The sequence below is a fragment of the Cololabis saira genome, chromosome 1 (assembly GCF_033807715.1).
Source record: "Cololabis saira isolate AMF1-May2022 chromosome 1, fColSai1.1, whole genome shotgun sequence".
NCBI lineage: Eukaryota > Metazoa > Chordata > Actinopteri > Beloniformes > Belonidae > Cololabis > Cololabis saira.
In genome coordinates this window covers 22606170-22625016 of record NC_084587.1, presented here as the reverse complement: position 1 = coordinate 22625016, position 18847 = coordinate 22606170, and the positions used below count along the sequence as shown (strand labels likewise).

General features: G+C 40.1%; 1 protein-coding gene across 1 annotated transcript in view; it reads left to right on the top strand.

Annotated features, from left to right (window-relative positions):
• The window catches only part of znf827 (zinc finger protein 827), a 68426-nt gene that overhangs the window by 695 nt on the left and 48884 nt on the right, over positions 1-18847 (top strand). The gene's annotated exons all lie outside the window — the stretch shown is intronic.

Here is an 18847-nt window from a genome sequence, read left to right as displayed (position 1 = left end):
AACGCGGACCATAATTCAGCCTTTAGCGAGAGTATAATAAATGATATGTTGGCTTTAACCGGAGCAGCAGGAGCGATGCAGGTCCGGTTCTCGCCGTAAAAGGTTGCGGTCACTCGCCGTTACGTGTCGGGTCTATTTCGCCTATGTGCTCCCTGTTAGGTCGCTTTTTCGGGGTAGAAAAAGGGGGAGGATCTGGGAGTCTGGCCGCAATAAAAATGAAGGGGTCAGTCGGATCAGACAAGCCAGAGTCTGGCTGCCCTAAACCCGAGCAGATACTCTATCTAGGAGAAAAAACTTCATTTCCTCGGCGATAAAACGTCCAACTTTCAGCCTTCAGTTTTTCTTCAATATCCGCGGGCGCCGAATTTTGTTTCGCGCTTGTTTGTCGTCGACTTTTAAAAAGTGTGGTGAGGTTTGTTTTTTTTTTTTGTTGTTTTTTTTTCGACCCCCCCTCCACCCCCTCTAATGTATTTTTCCAGCCCTCCCAGTCTGCATGAAGGCTGTGTCAGAGCCATGGTCGGTCACCTGAAGTTCAGGGTTTTCCCCCCCTTCCCTTTGCAGCCATTCATTGCAGACAGACTACGATCAATAACGCGGTTAGGAGAAGGAAACCGACGTTTGCGCTCCGCCGCAATAACGTGGTGTCGCAGCAGGAACCTGTGATACTTCCCCAGCCTAGTTTATTTCTCTACGAGTTTGCTTTACTTTTTTTTTTTTTTTTTTTTCTGCATTTGACCCCTCCGGATTTTTCGATATTGTGCCTTTTATCAGTCCAGATAATGAAAAGCTGCAATGACACTCTCTGGCCACAGGAGGATTCCTTTGAGATCTTAGTGGGCAGTAAGCCCCTCGTTATTAAAGTGACATTATTTATTTTTTTGTTGCTCCTATTCATTTGCTATGAATACATGTATAAGCAGTACTCGAGTTGTAAAAAAAAATCAGGGGGGGATGGTGGATTTTATCATATGGAGACAGATAATTTGTGCTGATTACAAATAATATAATATATTACAAATAATAGCACTGACCAAAACACCTGCAGAAATACTGCAGGAATGACATAGCAGCAGTTAAATGCAGCCTTCTGTAAGCTTTAAATATCCACTGGGCTTACATCAAATACATCAAAACACAACAATTAAAAACAGTTTTCTGAACTTATCAATATGCCTCTGTCCTTCACAGGATAAGTAACATGGATCACTGCAAAAACTCAAAATCTTAACAAGAATATTGGTCTTATTTCTAGTTAAAATGTCTCATTTTAGTAAAAAAAAATCTCACTACACTTAAAACAAGACTCATCACTGGAAAAAACAACAATTTTCACCTGTTTCAAGTAGATTTTCACTTAGAATAAGTAGAAAAATCTGCATGTGGAAAAAGATTTTATTGCTTGTAATGAGAAGATAAATCTTGTCCCATTGGCAGATTTTTCCTATTTATTTCAAGTGAAAATTGACTTGAAACCGGTGAAAATTGTCAAATAAATTATTTTTCTGGTGTTATTTTTCTGGTGATGACTCTAAATGTTGAAATAGCAGTAATACCAAAATCATTGATGAAATGACATAAAGGATGGAAAGGGGGGATGGCAGTTTTACAGGGGGGATGATTTTGACCGTTTTTATTTCAGGGGGGATGCCATCCCCCCTCATCCCCCCTCAACGCGAGTACTGTGTATAAGCAAGCAGTTGAATCGGTCGTATTGTCATGTAGATGTAATTAATAATTAGGTCATTCGTGATACCTCAAACCTGAATCAGTGTAGCCTTGAGGCATTTGCCTTTATTTTTAAATGGCTCATCACAACCAGTTCAGCATCACTGCTTCTTTTTACTGTTTATACCGTAGTCGTAGAGTCTGATCTAGGCTTGAACTTTGGGAGAAATTGCAGAGGTAGAGGTGGATGATGGGTGACATCAGTAGCAGTGACTGGTTCTCTGTGTGCAAGTGTGAGATTGAGTGACAGGGAATTCTCCCTGATATGCTGCATGAGAAGTGTGGAAGTCACATGGATGGACAGCACAGAGCAGAGCTTTGATGAATGATGAATATAACCCGTTGCAGTCTTTTTACTATCACTGTGCATCAAGACTTCTTTGAGAATGCTTTCCCAAGAATAGGTTTAGTACACATGTAATACAAAGCCAGTCTCCCCCTCCAAAGAAGCTTGATGTGTAATTTCCTTAAATGTTTGGCACTTTGTTGTATTGTAAAAGCCATTAATAGTTAATTGAGTTTGTATTTCCTTTTTCTCCATACAGAATTCACAATTGTCTCAGCTCACTCTGTGGGATTCATTCTCCATGCCACTCCAGGCTTTGGCTTGTGGGTGCATGTTTTTGTTAGTTCTTTTAAATCTTTCCACATTTAAAGGTCAGTTCTAGAGTTAACACAACCTTAGGTCTATTATTAGATGGCAAGGAGTGTAAAGTTAAATTAAGGACCAAAACAAATTGGACCAAAGCAGTTCTAAGTAAAAACAGAATATATGTTTTGAGCAAAATGGCAATTAGGGACATGACTCCATTGAAATGACAGTTTGAATAGGGCCCTCACAGACAAACCAGGGTTTTTTTTTTTTCAAACTTTGCATGTGTACAAAAACTGTATTAAGAGGATTGTTTGGACAGGCATTGTGGCCTGGTCGTTGCCATCTTGTCATAAGTCCGTATAGGATGATTACTGATGTAGAGCAAACTACTGTCAATAGACTCAATGGAAGGAGATTTCTCCTCTTCCAACCCTTGCCTTTTTTATCATAAATATCCACATTCTGATCCAGTTCTATGGAAGCAGAGGCTATAATCCTCCTCCTTTCCCATCTATTGATAGTAGTTTGTGGGGCATGGCAGTAACCAGACAGAAATGCTAGTACAAACAGTCCTTTTAATGCACTTTCGGTTCACATAAAATGTTTAAATGACCTCAGTTTGTCTGTAGAGACCCTACTCACCCAATCACTTAAATGAAATTACATTTTTGGGTCTTGTCAGAGGCTTAATATAGCAATTTATTTTGACTTAGCTTCAGCACTCTACATTAACTGGCATTTTCTTGCAAACATGTATTCCATTCTCACTGAGAACTGCTTTAATTCACGTTGTTTTGGTCCCCAGTGAAAGTTTACTCTCCTTGCCATATTATAATGGACTTAGGGCCGCTTTAACTCTGGTATGTTCCTTTAAGCAGCAACTTTGCGGGCCCTAATATTATTCATTGGGATCGAAACCTGGTCTTAATTGGGCAAAATGTAATTTCTGGATGCCTTGTTGGAAGTAAGGTGTGAGGTGTGGAGTTTAGGATCGAGCTTGAATTGGTTATGGTTAAGGTCTGAGTAAGACTGCAGTTAAACATCATCCCTCCAATAATGCTATAAGGATAACAATTGTATGTGTGAGAGTCATAGAATATTGTTGTGGTATCTTGTGGTATGAAAGTCTTGTACATGTGTTATTACCTAGTTGCTCACTTCAGATGGCAATACCATTCATAATTCACTGCAACATCCAGATCACTGTTAAATGTTCCCCTCTAATTCCTTGTAAAGAAATCAAGCTCTGATTGTTAAAGTACTTGATGTTTCAGGGCAGATTTTGTCACTATGAAACACACAGAAAATGTTCGTCAATTTAATTATGATTTACGGTAAGATCATTTCTAACTGAGCTTACAAGAAAACCTGTGACATTTTGTACATCTGGTCTTTTATAATATGCCTATCTTAGTCATCTACAACATCCTTGTATAAAGTCTGTATTAGTCAAACGTTAGTGGCAATATTTTCTGTCATTTAGATGGGAAAATTTGAATAAGTCAATGACAAAATTTCAGTTAAACTGTTTTTGGTCTGCAAAATGCATCCCCTTCAGCCGTGTTTCTGAAGCTGCATACTTTTGTGTAGGCACTGCACTGGAGCTCTGCTGTGCCTGTGTTCCTGGGTTTAAATGAAAGTCTTTTCTGATTTGGGAGTTGTTTCCCCCTGTCACTCAGCAAACTGTCACAGAAAAGTATGAATTTGTCAGAAGCTTTTTGTGCTTTGTTTTGGATCTTCCCACTCTAGAATGGAAGTGTCACCTCTTGCCAGCTGCTGTCAGTCTGTGTGTTTTCATTATGCAGCCAACAACACCCTGGTGGTATGCCAGCCAACATGCACAATATCGAGCTTCAAATCTCTTCATCTGTGGTGAAAAAGGGCAAGCTAATACAGTGGCTTTAATGCTTGAGGTGCTTTATCTTAGCAAAGACCCAGATGTATGGGTTGTGTTTCCCAGTGTGAGCAGAGCTATTGTCTATGGCACTGCTCGTGGGAAGGGACTATTCTTTAAGTGTGCGAGAATGGCACGCACATGTGAAAGTGAGCGCACAACCCTGCGTGTTTGTGTGTGTCCATGTTTGTGTGTGTGAGGGTACATAAGCTGGCTATGGAGGTCACAGTACAGTATGGCGCCTTCATTCTGACAAGCAAACATGACCTTTGGTGCCACAATGAAAACTGCCATTCTTTTTGACCTTGCAGTGTGCTATTGTTTGAGTAAATTTGTTGCATAATTACTCATTCCTAAAGTTAGCAATAGTTAAAGGGTTTTCATGTGTGATTTATTATATCTCCTTTTTTGTGTGTGCAAATGTAACTTGCAGATATACTTTTTTTTTGTTTGTTTTTTTTTTAGTCCAAAGGATTCCCCCGGACACATTGTGACCGTAATCCCTATAATGATGAGCACAAACTTTGAGGAGCATAATAGTCTCTCTTCCCTGATTATCTACATGTAGTATGGAGAGATGTTGAATATTTTTACACATCATTCTGCCCCTTTCTGTCAGCTCAGAGCTGACTGACTGGGTGGCTCTCCACCTTAATGTAATGGTGGGTCGCTGGCTACCTTCCACTTGCTATGATTATAATGACCTTGGCGGGGTTCGGGCTTGAAAACGTTGGATTACACGGAAAGGAAAATGAGAGGAGGTTTCCATTTCTCACTTGGCATAAAATCTCTGGGCACTTTCTGCCAAGAATCCCCCCCCACACACAAGCTCATACACCTCCTCACTATCTCCGTCATGCTCCCCTAACTCCCCTCACAACCTAAACTTTGATGGGACTGGGGCTGGGGTGCGCTGGTGGCTTCGAGTGAATAAAGATCACGCGGATTATGATACATAGCCTTGGAGCTTGGAAATGTATTGCAGAGCAGAGCAATGATACTGGATGCCTGAAACTCTATCTTGTCTTAGAGAACACACTTTCAACTGGAAGTTGTATTCAGCATACACACTCGAGTCTGCCAGTTGTGTTTTACTTAATAGCAAAAGGAAACAGACTGATGGGAAGAAACAGTTAGTTGGGCAGGGTTTAATGGGCCTGGTATTACAGAAGTAGCTAAGCCTCAGGGCTACGATCAATATTTGTACACAAATGTTAACCTTATTTGCAACTTCAGACAATTGGCAAGGCACACAGACAAGTGGGTTCATAGCACTTCAAAATGAGGAATTCTCGAGAATCAAAAACATCTTTATAATATTAATACCTTAAGATCCTAGTCGAAGCTTTTATACTGGGGTATAACGTCTGCTTTTATTAATATTTATCTAAGTTATTGTACCTGCTGAATTCCTAGTCGTATCCATAAAGGAAGTGTATTGTGATAGACAGTGTCAAGCTTTTTGTCTAATGTCCCATTGGCAGTAATTTTTAAAAGAAAGAAATCTGTTCACACTTAGTTTCATTTTCTTCTCTGCTTAAATCTTCGGTACCAAGCCAAGAATCCTGGCGGCCGGTCCAGCACAAACAAAATTATATCTTTTTGTCAAAATTCGTTATCACAAACATTTCTTTTTTGTTTTGTCGTGGGATTGAGTGTATTTTATTAAAATTGCAAATTTTCCACTTGAAATGCAGGAAATGTATACACTCTTAGAGACACTATTTGAATAAAGTGACAACATACAGGTTATAGAATAGCATATAACGTATGGTTGGGGCCATTGCTGTCATTGTTTATGTGATGCAAGGAATGGGTATAAAGTATCTGCAATACCTATCTTAATAACTAAACAGTTTTAATATTAGCAGACAGCATCAGTGTGAACATTTAGTCGAATTTAGAGGTGTTTTTGGAAACAACACACATTCATTTTGTATACATGATCACCAGTTCAATGTGCAGACATCCTTTTATTTTATTTCAACTCCCATAAAATATTATTTGAAACACAGAAAGGGAGCAAGAAGAGCTGCTTGTGTGTGTGTTACTAAGGTTTGATGGTAAAAGTGAGGTGCTTCCTGTCGTTACACAGGGGTATAGACAGTTATGCAGGGGTTGCCATCTACTTGTGTCCAGCCAGTAGGTTATCTACACTTGCTCTCACTCAGCCTCTTGAACTATTGATTTATTTCTTAAAAACAAACATAAAAAATAGATAAATAAAGATAACGACAGACCGGGTCCCACATTTTCGACGAGGATACGATAAGGAACCTGCGAGCCATCTATGTTTGAAAGACTCTGTTTTTCTTTTTCTCCAACAGAAATGATTCACAATTATGTGGCTGAGATGTTGCAAACAAAGCAGCTCCATGTATTGTATGTGTTGCTCACTGTGCGTTCCAACATTTGCTGTCTCGTCCGCAATCTTTAAGCATGAAGCACTGGTAATGCACAGCAGCAGCATGAAGTTTAAACTATGCAGGGACAGATGCACTGATGGAATTGCTGCATGTCTGCCAGCAGCAGTTGGAAGGCAGGGATCTGCTAGGAGGTCTGCAGAAGAGCTTGAAATTAATATAAAACTCTATGAAGCTTGGAACATTGTAAAGGGAGAACTCCTGTTCAATAGAACAGATTCAAAATTAGTTTTGTTTGGACTGTCATTTAAAGGTGGTGACTCAGAGATCAGGAAATCAGACTGATGCACAATGGAACATCTTGATGTTTTGCACAAACCGATTTAAACAATTCTATCAATAAATACTGCTGTGAAAGAAAATATGATGCAGAGCTGATTTTACATTAGTTTTTTGTTTTGGGTCAGATTGGGTTTCTTCTGCCAGTTTACTGGGAAATTGAACTTGGGATGGCAATAGAGACATGGATTTTAGCAGTTTTATTTGACCGTATTAAGAATTCTTCAAACTTACATAAGTTTCGAATAGAGAAAGCCAGCAAGGGAAAATAGCCTTCCTTCTCAGCATGTAGTATATCCAGGTTTGAACTTCCACGTCAACTCCTCAGTGGAACTCTGTGACAGAAAGCAGACACCTTTTTCCAAGAGGCAGTAAGTTAGACACGAAACTGTTACATAATTGTCATTTAAGAAAAAAGAAAATCTGTCTTCCAAACAGTACGAATGACACCGGTGTCTATGTGCAGGTGACTGGAAGAATTATCTACAAAGTTGAATACAGTTTGTTTAGAAAAAAAAAAAGAAGCTGTTTAGTTTCCCAGATCTCTTTTTCTCTCTTTAATATTTTGTCTCTTTTTAATAGATTTATTTTTAGACTGATAGAAAGTCCTGCAACCTTGTGCAGTTTAGAGAACTTAAAAACCCATGTTTATGAATATGCACTTGAAATTTACAATAGAATTAGAGAAATTCAATTAAAATTGGTGGAAAAATCTGAAACTACTGGTGTATCTTTTAAAAGAAAATTTGAAATCTAATTTGGTCCATGAAGTCAAAGTAGTGGGAGTAACTTTGATGTGTAAAGCATCCTAGGTTGACCAGTTGTGGTTGTATCAGAAATGTTTTGTCCAGATAAAGATGTGTAATATTTAAAAGTTGAGTGCAGCTTTTGCATTAGCATGTGGTTGATTTTATTGTTTGCTTGGTGACTGCGTGTAGCCCACTGAATAAATACGTCATATGAAAATCAAAGGGCGTTGTTAGATTGCAGATGTTTTGCCGCTTTTTGTCGAACCCTGTGACACTGGTGATACCTCCGAGGGCTTGCAGTGCCCGGTGACATTAAGCCACATCCTGTCACATGGAGCACTTGACAAGAATAGTCGTTAACTAATCGACTAGTCGAAAAAAACAATCAACAGATTAGTTGACTACTAAAACAATCGTTACTTGCAGCCCTATAATGAAGTCCCTTTTTATGTGGTGTTCACGCTCGAGGCCATAGCACCACCACATGCATGTTGCAGGAGTGTGAATGGAAGGCCGTATACAGTACGGCTGAATACATGATTCCAACCATGAATAAGAAAGTTTTAATGTTTTTTTTTTGTTCGTTTTTTTCTGGACTACAAATTTGCTTTGTTTTTCGGTGTCTGGAAAGAGCGTTGAACATTTCTTGATTTAGTTACGCGAAAGGTTTTTTAGTGACGTGGTGATAAAGTGTATTTGATGTGTAGCTTTAAGAAATTAAAATGTTTTCTTTTTGTTAAAGAGGGATTTAACTCTGTGTCAAGTATTGTAAGTGCTGTAATAAACCTTTTCATTTAGTGTTGAATTTATCACTGACAGTAAAGAAATACTAGACTAGTAATTCATTCAAATTTGTAATTTAGTTGTCTGCTGGGAATTTCAAAACAGATTTCTGTCTTTTCATATGAAAGATTTTTCCTAATTGCAACAATATTGAAATTAAATAAACCCTAAAAATCTTAGATGGTTGACTTAAAGGTGATTTCTTCTTTAAATGCCTGTTATCCAGTGGTTTCCGAATGCCTTTGCTGAGCCAAGAATCCTCTGCAACGCAAAACCAGGCAACAGAAGCCGACCTCAAGCCTCCTGTACAGTACCTGCCTGGTTGCAATCAGAACCCCTCCTGTGCGGGATGGAAGTGCCTCAGTCTCGGCAACGATTTTTCCCCGTGTTGACAAGTCACAACATGGAGATCTACAGCTCGGAGAGCAGCCCTTTGGCTACACAGAGCCCTGCTTGCACTGAGTAATAGCAATCTCACAGGAGTAGCAGGCTTTCAGCTGGCAGCAGTTCATACGGCACAGCTCGCCGGTGCAGCTGGGAAAGACGGAGCAGAGTGGAGAGGGAGAGAGAAGCTGGTGGTCGTAACAGTGGTGATGGAGGGCGGGAGGAAGTGGAGAGGAAGAGCTGTTAAGAGCTTTGGGCGGTTTCTCTGTTGTTGTACCACACAAGTGCATCCAGACCCTGCAGGACAAGCCTTTAACAGGCATGAGGGATGGTGAGCATGAGAGGAGTGGAGGAGGCGGCATCAGCCCAGGGGGTGGTGGTCTGGGAGACTGAAGCCGGCCAGTTGTGCCAGACGCCCGCTCTAAACGGGGATGTGATTTATTGTTTGCCTCTGTATCATGTTTCACTCCAAGAAAGAATACTAAAATTACAGTGAGAGATAAACAACTACCTAAATTGTATTAAAAGATAGAGCCTCCCCGGTGGCTGTGAACCAATTCTTGAGCATGTGGTGCATCATTAACTAGTGCTTGAAATTTGGAGCTTTTTGGCATCTGTTTATGATTTTTTTTTCAATGGATTTTTCTTTGGTAATTGCTTTCTGACTGTCCCCACAAAGTTACTACTTTAACATATTACACATTTACTGCCCAACGAAGCTGCTTTTAGAAACATTTTAATTCAATGTAGGCCATCAGTGTATGTATAATTGCTAGGAGGCTGGCCAACATGTTGATCTTTGTCGCCCTCGCTGAACACACTCTGCACGGCGCGGTGCTAGGAGATGACCTCACTTCCTGTGTGGGTAGAGGAGGGCAAGAGGCCTCATATACACACATGCACACTCATTCCCAACCGAAGCACGGTCTGACTTCTGCTAGCTTACAGTGCGCTAGCCAGGCTCACCTCTTGCTCCTTTTGATGTGAAAGTGTTTACATTTTACGCATTTAGACCGTCAGGAGCGAAGCATTGGCTAATGTCATCCACTAGCTGTGCTAGCAGCAGAGTGTCTGCAGTTTTTTGGGAGCATAGGATTTGCTTAATTGGTAAATTAAGAGTACCAAGAAGACTGGGGTAGTTACAGACACAGCATTGTCGGGCCATAAGTCAGTGACGGCTCTCTCTAGGGAAACGATATATCACCTCTAAAAGGAGAGTGGAAGTCTTTGGCTGCAGGACAAAAATCCTAAGAAGTTAAAGTCATTGATGTGATGTCACCTCAGAGGAAGCCATTGTCAGTGCACTCTGAGGTTATTTATGATGCTTAAAATGCAGTTGAGCATCTTGAGTAATTCAGCGCTATAGATATGGCGCCCCAATTTGCACACTGCTTGGTGCATTAAAAGAAACATGTCTTCCGTCTTATCCTCTCATTGTTTACCAAGGGCATTTGATCACTTGATTTTATCCTTGTGATGCTAATGAGATTAGCTAATCAGTGGATATTTCTGAGTGAAGAGCTCTGCGGCTTACAGTTTGTCTAAGAACCGAAAGCATAAGTAGAAACAAATTAGTGGGATAAGGTTGTGAGCAAGGTATAGCAAAAAGGACGGACTCAGATAGCTCAGCCTGTAATTGTTTGTGTTTTCCCACACCTCGCAAATGTTTTGAACGGAGGCCATGTTAGTTCAGATTGCGATGTCATTAATCCCTCGTACTCTGCAGGGGAGTGGTCAGCAGCAGATGTATTTGCACTTCCTCCAGAAGGTTTTCTAGATTAGCACAAATCCTCCCAGAAAAAACGTTTAAAAACCTTATTTGGGACGCACAGCCAGACTTTGTGCTCATAACTGGCCAACAACAGCCATCTCCTCTTTTACATCTCATTCCCTCTGATTCCCCAGATTTTTTTTTTTTCCTTTTTTCTTTTTTTTTTAGATATCCTCCCCCACCCCGTGTTTTTCAAAGCGTTGCTCCATGTTGATTTGGATAGGGCAGTGTAATTGTTTGGAAACTCGGTTCTGCTGTTTGCATGTAGCAAGCAGCCACTTTTCCAGTGTCAGTGGTTTGACCTTGTTGTACCTGCCAGCCAGAAATGAGATCATCAGAAGAGTAGACGAGAAGCTGACATCTCTCCTCCACCTACCCGCGGCTTTAAGTGATGGTTGTCATAGCAATCATTATGCCACAGAACAGACTCAGTGGGTGAAGGATGGCTTTGAATGCTGCAGCCTCAGGTCACAACCTGGTTATGACAGAACTGATAGGCCTGTGAGGGCTGGTAGCACTACACAGTTTACACAAAGTAAACAGATGTATGCATAGCTTGTTAGGTTCATAGATTTTTATATTGCGATTGAAATTATTGAGACAATGTCTCTTTTTAGCAAGAAGACAGGAAGGTAGCTATTGGTGTGAGAAAAGCAGGGATAAACAGCATAAGGCGAACAATACCTCTCATTCCCATCAGCTGCCCCAGCTAGCATTTAACATGGAGATTGGAAATGGAATAACCCCCCCCCCCATTCTCCCTGGACCTGCATGTAAATGAGGTTAGCGGTGAGCATTTCCTGCTGTGCTACAGCAGTTCTCTCTTTTCCTTGCTGCTGTCTTTTCCTTTTCTTTCTCGTTTTATAAATAATGGTCTGAAAGTGCTCCCTCTGTATCTGTGTTAGGGACCGGGCACCATCCCTCATTGGTGTCCCTGTACTGACCGACAGGCTAAAATCCAAGCAAACAGGCACAGCCTCGGGCACTTCTGCCAAGCAGCCGTCAAACCTGTAACTCCATGAGAATAGACAGCACATTCTCAAGATTTCCTCATCCTCATCCTTCCTCCCTTGCTCTTTCTCCCCTGCTGTTCTTTGGAGTGTTCCTGATGGACGCAGTGTCCACTTGTGTACATACATGTACATATAGAATTACCTTTCCCTCCACCCCCACCTCCCTTTAGACCTTGCTTTGTGTCCCTGGCTTGTGTGGCTGCTGTAGAGCCAAGTGTCCCTTTTGCCAGCAGGGTGATTTACAAACAATACATGGACGCTGTACACACCCACTATCCACCCTCCTACTCTCTCTCACTTCTCTTCCACAGACACACAATCACCTCCATGAGGAGCTTCAGTACGCCAGAAAACTGCGCAGCAGGGTGATAGCCTGTTCTTTTCACACTTGTTCTAAAGAATGCACCCTGTCTTCTTGAGGAAGTTATAGCTACATCCATGTCTTGTTTGAGGGAGGATGGTTTGTGAGCCAGCAGAAAAATGTCAAGCTGATAAGTTTGCCAATTGACTTATAATTAGCAGCTTTAAAAACCACATAAAAAGAGAATTTCCCTGAAATAAGGCACGAGGTAGGCTTTTTGAGTCATCAAGTTGCAGTATTTAAGAGGATGGTTTGAAAAACCTTACTGAAAAATATTCTTACTAATCATGACCCGTTTTATTGAAGAACACACTCAAGATAAAAGTTTTTAACCCGTGGAATACAGTAAACTGATCAGCTGATCAGTCGGTATGTAAGCACGATGCTAGCACTGCTGTTGGCGGTGTAACATCCTGCACTTCTTACACATTCTACCCCAAAACACTGAAGTTTTTGCCTTTTTAAAGTGTCCTACACGTTTGCTTGTATTGAGTTTCTCAAAGAAGGATCCCACCCACATGTGCCTGCTTCACCGAGATAGAATGGCAGAAGTATTTTTGAATATGAACAGCTCTTCTTCACAGAGTGAGCAGAGAGCTCTGTGTATTATAGCATTTACACATTACCCTTCTTGCCCCATGTATACAAGAGCATATGAATGAATTGTTGCTATTGTTGCATTGTGCTTATGCTGACAGTCAAGTAAAAACTTTAAAATGAGTACCACGTACACACAGGATTTACAGAATATATTTAGGAACCTTTGAGATATATATTTTCAAAAATTTATTTTTGAGCTTCGGTGTTGGTAACTGCCTTCAAAACCTTCTCAACTGAAACCTGAATTGCCAGTTGCTGTTTGACAAATGAGAGTATTTTATTTGTGCTTTCGCTGAATAAAGACAAACTTGGCTTCTGGCAATCATTCACAAATTACACTGGAACGGAACGCAATATAAACGCTTTGTTATTGTATTTTCAATACAACAGAATTAGGAGTACAACTTCCTGTCGGTGCATAGAGTATTACATTATGATTCACAATGGCAATTTATTGCACATTTGTGTAAATTCTGCACAGACTGTGGTGCTGTGGAAAATTGTATAATAATGTTCTCCATTCACTCAAAAGATAGCTTAAGGTAGACTTGAACAAATAACTCTTCTTATGCCTTGTTACTACTAGAGATCTTCACTGGTTAAAAGATTCTACCTCATGCTAAATTGAGCCATCTACCATTTAAATACTCAGACTCGGTTGAGAACTTAAAAATGTCACAGAATACAATAACATTACAACAGCTTAAAGCTCTGAACAAGAAAATGTTAATTTATAAGTTGTCAAAACAAAGATATGTGTTTCATGTAGTTAATTTCCTTCTTGACTGTAACTCACAATCCAGCCGCGTTGTCAACAACATTGTTTGAATACATCCAGGTATTCTGGTATGTCTGTTGCTGATTGAAGTAGCAGAGCTCATCCACAGAATATTTCAGTTTAAAAGTACATTTGCTGTCACAATGACAGATGGCAAACATGACTTGTTTCAAAGCAGCTGTTTTCTCGCACAAAGCGTAATAAAGGCAACTGACTGTTTGCATGTTTTATCTGTAATAATGGTTTGTAGCTTCTGATGTTAGCTTTTATTAATTTCTTGACATCCAACTTCTGTTCTCTAAGCTTTAGGCACCATCATCACATCATTTGATATCACCTCGTGACCACATATAGACTTGATGGTTTGTGTGTATTTTCAAAACACGGTGTAGAGAGATAACTTAAGAATAAATGAAGAAAAAGCTCACCATTATTGGAGTTGTTATACAAGTACTGAGGCATAGAAAACTGCCTGTCTTATACCAAGTTATACTAACTTATACTAACACAACTGCAACTGGTGTGTTTCCGTTAGAAGGGATTCAGGAAGAGACAGGAACCCTTTAACAGGGCCGACCCCCTACTCAGCCCCTTCACCTGGCATGTCTCCAGTACACTGTAGCTAGCGCTACACAAGAACCACTGGGTGAACAAATACACTGCGTACCATGTGACACTGGTAACACGTATTTTAGGCTGTTTGCAAAAAGCCAGCAGCATAAAAGGACTTGGAAAAAGACGAATGCAGGGAAAGAAGAAAGAGAAGAAGAAACATGTAAACAAGGGATGCTACTTGCCATTTTGTTTTTTAACATACACCATGGTGGTAGCGATTGATATTAGAAGAAAACCCTAAACAAGATCTCTACATTGGTGTCAATAAGCCTTGTACCGACTCATCAGTGTGTTTATTGATTTTTCTTGTTCAATTGTCATCACAACAAAATGTTTCAGGTCCAATAGGTTCAAATAAGTTCTGGTCATATGATTAATGTAAACGTGAGAGTGCTGAATGTTATTTAGAAATCATGGCTCAGCAGAGATTCCCACCAGGAAGTTCCTGTAGGTCGAGCTGATTACCTCCTACTACAGGAATGATTTTCACCCTTTTAAAAAGGTTCCTGACGGCCACTTTTGCAGGTAGTGAAGAGAACCCCCCCAAAAAAACTACCTGGACCCCTTGCTAATGGAAACACACCTTATATTGGTACTGCCTCTCAGAAATCAAAGTCAAATCCAGAGTTTTCCTTCCGTTGAAAAATCTGAGGAAGTCTTGGGCAAATTTCGAGACACCCTAGCTGTCCTAAACATCTTTTTTTTATTTTTTTATTTTTTTATTTCTGCACAATGGTATGTCCAGACAAGCATGAACCTGCTGTATTTGACATCTAAGACTGCAATTGTGGCTTTCCACCACTGAGAGGTCACGGCCCTGAACGCAATCTCCACATCAGTCAAACCACCCGCACCTGTAGAATGCAGGTTTCACCCTATAAATACACCTAGCTGATGGATGTATCTGACGGCTTAAGAATTTGAGATCTTGTAAAAAAGATAACCATGTCCTTATTTAGTGTACAAATACACAGACACAAAACATGTTTATTTTTATTTAGTTTTCTTTCTCTTTTTCCTTTTTCAAATATGTGTAAAATTAGAGACTTAAAAAGTCAGTTTGCCAGGCAGGGAGATGATAGGTGAAATAGTACTGAGAGCAGACATAATTAATCTACCATGGGAGAATGTTAAACCGTATTACTTAAAAAATATGGTTAATGTATCATGAATAAAGTTCAAAACTGTCTCAAGAAATGCTAAAGAGAGACTTGGGGAAACGAGTGACGATCGAAGATCAGAAAGAGTTGACATGGGATTAGTTTAAGGAATATTAGTACATTAAAAACAAAGTTTAGGCCACGCTGCAAATAAATGCGTGCCTTGTGTGTGAATAAGACATGATCCCCACATGGGAAACACCATCTCAGCCTAATTTTGGGCCAAAAAAAACCCTGCCACAGGAACCACACAAATGTTGTTAATATGGAAGGATATGTTAAAAATACATCAAGAAATGTACAGCAAATCAGTTTGGCAAGGTTCTAAATATTGCATTTTAGCTTAGACATTCAGTACTTAGACTTTTTAGAAATTATACTGTAATGGTACCAGTTTTTGACAATTTGTGATGGAGTATGCTGACAATAGTTGGGCATTGTAGCTTTTAGTCATTTTTCTAATTTATTTCATAAAGAGCTTCACATAGGAAAGATTTGAATGATAAAAGGGGATTGTGTATGGTCATACTAGCCTGAAGATGTTCCTTAATGGATACTTTGATCATTTACCAGCCCTTTTTAAAGCATATTCAGTAAAAAAGCATGACTCGTCATTGCCAAAAACTGTAATCATCAAATCATCAAATACCCCATTAATAATATGCAGGGCGTGTGTGTGTGTGTGTGTGTGTGTGTGTGTGTGTGTGTGTGTGTGTGTGTGTGTGTGTGTGTGTGTGTGTGTGTGTGTGTGTGTGTGTGTGTAACTAGTACACAAAAAAACATATCCAGGTGTTGGAATGGCCAAGTCAAAGTCCAGACCTGAATCCAATCGAGAATTTGTGGAAAGAACTGAAAACTGCTGTTCACAAACGCTCTCCATCCAACCTCACTGAGCTCGAGCTGTTTTGCAAGGAGGAATGGGCAAACATTTCAGTCTTTCGATGTGCAAAACTGATAGAGACAAACCCCAAGCGACTTACAGCTGTAATCGCAGCAAAAGGTGGCGCTACAAAGTATTAACTTAAGGGGGCTGAATAATTTTGCACGCCCAATTTTTCAGTTTTTTATTTGTTAAAGTTGGAAATATCCAATACATTTCGTTCCACTTCATGATTGTGTCCCACTTGTTGTTGATTCTTCACAAAAAATTGCAGTTTTATATATTTATGTTTGAAGCCTGAAATGTGGCAAAAGGTCACAAAGTTCAAGGGGACCAAATACTTTTGCAAGGCACTGTATGTATATATATATTGTTGTTCTTTGAATCAACACATCTGGGTCAGAAAACTCCAGATATCTCCAACAATAATAGAGCTGTAGCATAAGCTCTCATCACAAAACTTACTTGCAATAATAATATATATTATTATAATAATAATATATATATATATATATATATATATATATATATATATATGGATCAATAATACAGCAACATTTTATTGCAAGTAAGTTTTGTGATGAGAGCTTATGCTACAACTCTATTATTGTTGGAGATATCTGGAGTTTTTTGACCCAGATGTGGTGATTCAAAGAACAAGAAGTAAGAGCAGTTCACACGGTTCCCCATGCAAGTTGTCCTATAAATTATTTAACTTTTGAGGCAGGTATTACGGTACACACCCTGTGCTTCCTGTTTAGTGTTTCCTTATTGTAAAGTTCATAGAATTCAATAATGCCCAGATAGCCGCTTAAAAAAATTAACTACCTATACTTTTTAACCACTTACTATTGAATTGTGTTCCTCTGCTATATTACAGTAAGGCTGGAATTACATAAAACTTTTATTGTTTCACAAATTCTGCAAAATATGACAATAAATGATCACAAACCAAAGTTTTGTGTAGACTACAAAATTCAAAATGATCACTTTTATGAAGAAAAATCATTTACATGTGACTTGAGATATATGTTACAGTTAAGAAAAGTGGTTACGTCTACCGCCCAGATATACAAGGCCAGCAACATCAGTTTAAACATGTATGGGTGCACATGGATTTCATATTAGCATTCTCTTATGGCCCTTTTGCACTAGTCCCACCTCGGCCCGACTCAGCTCGTCTCGCCTCTACCCGTTTTGTCCCCGTTTGTTTTTCCACAGCCAGGTGAGAAGTGGGGGGGTTGGGGTGAAGCTGCTGTGACGTACTCGATTGCGCAACCGCTTTGTTCATGTCGGCGCTGATGAGAAATCAGCTGGAGCCGCGAGCGGCTGAGAGTAAAACAGCCCGGCTACATCCCTTTTTTAATTCTCTCGTCAGCCACCAGGTTTATGAACATCTGCACCTCAGAGTTGGATCACCGAATTGATGTTTTGCGCTTTATAATAAAATCGCCGCGAGCCGCGGGTCGCTCTCGCGCTGACTCCCGCTTCCTGATTCAAACGTCTGACGGCCCCGCCCCCCGACCAATCAGTGGCGCGGAGGGTGGTGACGTCAGAAATAGTCCTGGCTCAGCCCGATTAGAACCTCGCCAGAATGGTTACAGAAAAAGTATCGGCTTGGAGCGGCTCTACTCGCCTCAGCCCCTAGTGCAAAAGCGCAAGACGGGGCCGTGGCGGGTAGAACCGAGCTGAGGTGGGACTAGTGCAAAAGGGCCATTAGCATACATGAATTGGTCGCTCTATGTTTGCGTATTTTGGGTATGTCAGAAAATTTGGGAGGGACACATAATAGGGGGATGCAGCTCAATCAGGTCTGTGCTGCAGTCCTTCAGGTGCAGTTTCCAGAAATGCACCACAGCAAATGTTTCCTGTCACTTAACATCTAACTAGTGCGATTTTAATAGCAGGCAATGTGTTGCAAGAGTTTTGAGACTCCATGAACGGAGTGCTCCAATATTAATTTGGTTGTTTCACCATGGCTATGGCCGACTGTAATACAGGATGACAGAATTCTGCCTCATTATGACTCTCTGCTGGAGGCTAAACATACATGTTTCACCACAACACCTCAGTCGTCAAACCAACAAAATCATTTCTCGTACCAAGGCCAAGAATACAAAATAAAGGGGTTCTTCATCTTCAGAATGATGGGAGAGATGTTTTTTTTTTCTTTTGCAGTTTCTCTTTTAAAATATGTCCATCATGTTGGGCTGTCGTTTATGACTTTTAATGCAGTTTATGGGGCGAAGAGTTGATTGTTAAAAATTGGACGAATTCATTTCTTGGCAGGAGTCGTTACATTCACTACAACTTTCAATTACTCAGGACAGGAGTATCAAGGATCCACAAGTCAAAACAACCAAGATGGCTACAGAATTCCTAATAACACCTTGAATCAAAAGCGTTTTACTGCAAAACTGTCATTCACCTTCCTTTTACTACATTTTGTCATTTGTTGATACTCATCTGATCATTGCTTTGCATACATCACATGCTTTGTTTCTCTGATTGGTTTCATGCTTATCTAGTGGCGTCCAGAGGCAGTTTCTGTCACAATGATTGGTATTGTCCCCTGAAAAAGTCATCCAGACTAGTTCCTTGAATCGAAGAGGAAAATAATTTCAGTTGTTGGTCTCTCTTCGCGAAATTCTATATTTTTTATTTCACAAAACATTGTGAATGAGGTCATGAACTTCGTGCCAACATGCAACTTTAAAGCAGCAAGATAATCTTATCCCTCATTTTGAATGAGGGAGGTTCTTGCAAAAACTCCCTTTTTTGTAACACTTTTAAGGAAAAGAAGTGTTACATGCACAAACATAACCTTGAGCGCTATC